Below are 6,000 nucleotides of genomic sequence, written 5' to 3' on the forward strand. Positions count from 1 at the left end.
GTTGGCCGTAACACATAGTAAGATTTTAAAAACAAGATGCTTAATACATTAAGTACTTTAGTAAAATAAAAAAAAGTAGCTTATAACACTATAAAAAACTATAAATAATAACTTAATTAGTTCTTAACTAAACTTCTAGCCTACCTTAGGCTATTATAGACTAAAGTTAATAAGAAGAGCCTAAATAGAATAATAGCAGACTTTAGTAGCGCGCTATTTAATAAGATTAAGCGTAATCTAACATATATTTTATAAAGTAAGCAAGAGACACTAGCTTAGGTAGAAGAGCAGAGCAACATATCCTACTACTGTAACAGCGCAGGCAAGACAATAGGTCTAAATGCAGTAGGAATCCACTTAGAGGCATATAAGAGTGCATAGGGACTCTAAACCTAGGAATGCTATTAACACTTATAGGCCTTGTATAAAAGGATATTAGAAAACTACTAAGCTAGCTACAGGGCAAGGTGAAACTAAATACATAAGGGAATAGAGGTAACTGCAAGGGACTAGGTTAAGTTATAGTTAGGGCTAATACAGGGACCCTTTAGATAGGATCTAAGCAACCTAAGATAGAATAATTTGTAGAATTATTACACTACCCCTTTTTTATAGGCTAATAGTCTTTATCTGCAGTGTTTAGAAAGTATTTAGAACTACTTTAAAACTAATTTAGATAAAATATAATAAGTATAACTATCTTAACTAAAATTTTCTATTACTAAGAAATAAACTAAAAACCTAATACTAATATAATGCCTTTATTATAATGTTTTTATTTAGTAGTAACTAGTAGTATAGTTATTATTAATATAGTAAATTTATTATTTATAGTAATAAGTGTTTGCTTGCCTTACTTATATAGTCTAGTTAATGTTATTAGTTTTTTCTTTAGCTATTATCTAAATCTTTACTTTATAAGTATTATTATGCACTTAACATCTTATAGCTTAGTCTACTAACTAATTATAGTATTAAAGAAATTTACTATGCTGCTCTGCCCCTCTCTTAGAGCCTTTTTAGAGGCGTTTTAAGTTATCTACTTTTAAGCTTTCTGCGCTCTTACTTGCAGCCTTTAAGTTAAGTTTTTTTATTAGTTTTTTAAATTAAAAAAATGTAAATATTACACTTTACATAATAAAAAATATAACTGTATATAAATATAGTCTAATACTACTAAAGTATAGTTTACTAACACGCGCGTAGGTCCCCTTTTATTATAAAAAGAAATTCTTAGTCCTTTAAGGCTATTTTAAGCTATAGGCAGCAGCCTAAAATATAAAGAGTAAAAAGAATAAAAAGAGGGCTTTTAAAGCTATTTTAGAGTTTACTTAGAACCTAGCGTAAGTAGTGTAGGTTATAAAGAGTTAGAAAGCTAGTCTTTTTACAGCTAGTGTTTAGGTAGCCTTATTCTACTAAAACACTAAGCTGCTTTGTTAAGTTTTAGCTCTAAAAGCTCTAGTGTCTAACCTTTAGGCAGACATTATAGCGCTCTTAGGTAGTTAAGGATAAAGTAAAGAAGGTTTAGAGAGAGTCTAAAAGAGAGAGAAGAGAGAAGAGAAAAAAGAAAGAAAGGTAGAGGAAAAGGTAAAGAAGAGTTTAAAGGTGTCTAATAGCTTACTATTAGACCTCCCTAGCGCAATGTCTATAGAGTTATAATACTATTATGTATAACTATAAATTTACTTTTTACTTTTATACTTTATTATTTGCTAAGTAATCTATGCTTTTTACACTAGCTTTAAAAGCCTTAATTTACTTATATAAAGCCCTTAAAAGTCTTAGCTAATTTAGATGCTTATTATAAAAGGCCTTTAGCTTATAAAGAGAACTTATAAAATTTAAAGCCTTATACTAGACTAGATTAGAGTTATGTTTTACTTATTTTACCTAGTACTTAAGCATTTTTTAGTAGAGCTTGCTAGCAAGTATTTTCTTTACTTCTTACTCCTCTACTTTATTAATAGTAATTTTAGGGGGTTTTAAAGGTTCTTGTTTTAGAAGTAGATCTTAAGAGTTTTTATAAAGTATATTTAGTGTAAAGACATTATGTATCTTTAACTTTAAAAGTAGCTTTAAGTAGTATAAGTTTCTAACTTATTTAAATACTTTAAAAAGGCCTTTTTATTATTTAAATAGTTTTTAGATAAGTTTTTAAATAGCTAGGTTTTTAGTGTTTAAGTAAACTATGTTACTAACTTTTTAGTTAACTAGCTAGTAGTAGCAGTTAACTATAGTTTACATCTAATTCTAGGCCTTTTTTATATAGGTCTTAGCTAACTTTTAGGCTGCATGCATGTAGATTACTAATGCTAGAGCATCCTTATAATTTAGCTTATCTATAGCTGTAATAGGTTCTGTAGAATGTTTCTAGTCCTAGATTTAACATAGTTTAAAGCTATATAAAACTTAATATAGAAACATTTTAATTATTACATAAAGTAAGGTTATCTAAGCCTAATTAATTAGAGGCAGTAAAGAACTCTAGTTATTTTAGTAAAAAAATATAAAAGGCTTTAGTCTTTAATTAATATACTTATTTATAATCTTTATTTAGCTATCTGTTTTCTTATAATAGGTAGTAGAAAGCTTAACTTTTACACTTAAAATTTAACAGAATTTAAACTAGAAACTAGATATAAACTAAGGTCTCTAATTAAAAAAAATAGTTTTAGGTATATATAGCTAAAATAGTACACCTATTAAATAAATAAAGTAGCTATTTTTTAGGCGTTAATTGTTTTATAGCAGGGAATAGAAATAGCTTATTTAAATATGTAATTAATTATAACTATAATCTAGTTATAACTAGACTTGTCTTTAAAGAAATTCTTAAAGTTAATATATAAGTGCTACATTAGTTAATTAGAGATTAAAAAAGGGTAGATAAACCTTAGAGTTTAGGTCTATTTTAGATAAGCTTTATAACAAAGAAGATAATTCTATATATATTATTTGCAAGTAGCCTTTATACCCTTTTAGTAGTACTTTTAGAATAGTAACTAATAGGTCTTAGTAGCACTAGAGTGTGCTAAAGATACTTAATTATAGACTTTTTAGATAAGTTAAGTATATAGCAGTAAGTCTACTAAAACACATAAATAGTTAGTATAAAAAAGTAGTCTGTTTTCTATCTAATAATAGTAAAGTAAAAGTTTTTACTTTTACATAAAAAAAGCTTAATTTTTTTAAAGTAATATATTAATTAATTCTAAAAAATTTAAAAACATAACCTAGTCTAGTTCTTCTATAATATTTAGTAAAGTTACTTAAGTTGTTATTTAAGTAATATAGTACTAGGCTAATTCTTTATTAATTTAGGGGTAAAGTTAGTGTAGTCTAAGTAGGACTTTTAACTAGTTATTAGTTTAAGCTGCTTTTAAATTTTCTATGTCTTATTTACAATAGCTAAGGATGTCTGCCCTAGTGTTGTTCTTGCTAGAGGTGTACCTAATTTAAAAGTAATACTAAGCTAACTTTTTAGCTTAATAGACCTAGCAAGCATTTAGCACTTTTATTATTATAAAGTACTCTAATAACTAATAATTAGTATATACTAGGGTGCTTATTATTACTAATGTAAGCTTAGCCCTTTATTATTTAAACATAGTAATAATTATAAATAGCTTCTTATTATGTATTTCCTAGTTTAGCTTTAAACTAGATAGAACCTTGCTATAAAATAAAATAGAGCACTAATTTTTATTAGCATGTTTCTAAAATAGAACTCCTACTACTACTTTATTAAAAGTGTTAGTTTTAATTTTAGTTTATAACATAAAGTTAAAATAGTAAAGTGTAGGTATTTTTAGTAGTTTAAACTTTAGCTTTTTAAAAGCCTTATTACACTCTAAAGTCTATATAAAAGAGGTAGTAGAACTTTAAAGCGTAATAATTAGTTTTACTATATAAAATTTTTTTAAAATAAATTGTTAATAAAATCTAGTAAAGCCTAAAAAAGATTTTACACCTGTTATAGTAGTAGGCGCCTGCTAGTTATATAGCACCTCTACTTTCTATAAGTTAACCTCTAGTTCTTTATTTAAAAGTATATAGCTAAGATACTTTATTTAAGTAATATAAAATTTACTTTTTTTAATCTCTACTTATAATCTTGCTTACTATAGCCTCTCTAAAACCTTTTTAATATAAAAAATATAAGTTGCCTTATTTTTAAAGTAGATAAGAATGTTATTTAGATAAGTAATATAAAAGTTGTTTAGATAGTTAATTAATATATTATTTATATAGCACTAGTAGGTTGCTAGGCTATTACATAATCTAAAAAGCAAAACTTTACACTTATATGTTCTATATTATATCTAAAAAGTAGTACACTTTTTAGAGCTTAGGTTTATCCTAATCTTATTAAAAGCTGCGCAAATATTAAACTTTGTAAAAATAGCTACTTTTATAAGTCTTAATAAAAGTTTATCTATGCATAGTATTAGATACACATTTTTGCAGGTAATAGCATTAAGTTTGCAGTAATTAATATAGATATATAAGTTACTATTTAGTTTCTGTACATAAAAAATAAGAGATGTAAAAGGTCTTTAACTTTACTTAATAAAGCTATATTTTAAATTATTTATAACATACTTTTTTATTACCTCTAGTTTCTTAACATTCTGTTTGTACAAAGGGCTGTAACTATTAGAAAGAGGTTTTATAAAGATAATCTTATAGTTGTATAAGCAATGTGCTAGTAATTAGTAAGCTGTAGTGTAGCTAAATATGTCTTAGTACTAACAGTATTTAGATAGTAATTAAAGGTTTACTAATACTTTAGTTTTACATCTATTATCTAATAGTAAAGCTTAATTATCTTTAATTAACTACTTAATTTTATAAATAAAAGTTAAAAAGAACTTATTTTTTTATATTAAAATAAAAAGCATTTACTAAAATAAAAGTAATAGTAGAAGAACAGATGTTCTTTAGACCTATTCTAGACTTTTTAATAAATAGGCAGATTAATAATTTAAGTGTCTTTAGACTATAAGCAATAAAAGAGCAGTATAATTTTAGTAGCCTTAGTAAACTCTTAATGCAGTTAATTATTAGGCTGTATAACTGCTAAATGTAGTCTTTTTTTTATAGTGTGTTGTGTTATCTAATATCTAACTCTACTTCTTTATTATGTGTAGGCTAGTTTAATTACATAAGTAAAAGTAGTAAAAGTTTATAAGTAGCTAGATACTTACTAGGCTATATAATCTAATTTTTTTTTATATTTAGATAAAGTTTAAAACAACATAGCTATTTAATACTAATAATATAATTCTGTAAGGTAAAGTTTATAATTATAAAAAAGCAGTTCTAGATGCTTCTACTATTAATTTGCATACGCAGGCAGATATACTAGTAAACAAAAACTTAGATTTAGTCTTAAAAGCCTTTAACTATAACTTTAAAAAGTAAATGTTAGATAAAGACATAAAGACATTAAAATAAAAACTTAGTAGTTATTAAATTAATAAATAAAAAACTATGTGCGCTAGTATTAACTAAAGCATTTAATTAAACTTTAATGCCTTTTAAGCATAAAATAGTAAAGACTTAAAAATGTTTTTCTTTAAATAAGTGTAATAAGTTAATATTTGCTAAGTTATACTTATTTAAGCCTAAAATAAAAAGTTTCTCTAGGTGTTTTTATTTTTTATTTAAAAAAAGTCTAGCTTATAATTATTTGCATTTATAAACTTTTTCTTAAATTTTTATTACTCTACCTTAATTTCTTGTACTTTAGGAATAGAATAATTACTAGTAAAATGTTCTAGTTTACTATAATTATAACAGTTGCTAGGAGTTATCTATCTTTTAGAGGCAGGTGTCTAGCTAGGTTGTTAGTAGGTAGCTGGGGTAGATTAGGGTACTAACATAGGTGCAGGTTAGAGTGCACTTAAATAGTATACTGCCTTAGATGTATTACTAGAAACTTTCTAAAATTAATCTATAATAGGTCTAATATTAAATTATTAGGTGTAGTTAATAGTT

Source organism: Lindgomyces ingoldianus, assembly GCF_010093535.1.
Source record: "Lindgomyces ingoldianus strain ATCC 200398 unplaced genomic scaffold BDR25scaffold_35, whole genome shotgun sequence".
NCBI lineage: Eukaryota > Fungi > Ascomycota > Dothideomycetes > Pleosporales > Lindgomycetaceae > Lindgomyces > Lindgomyces ingoldianus.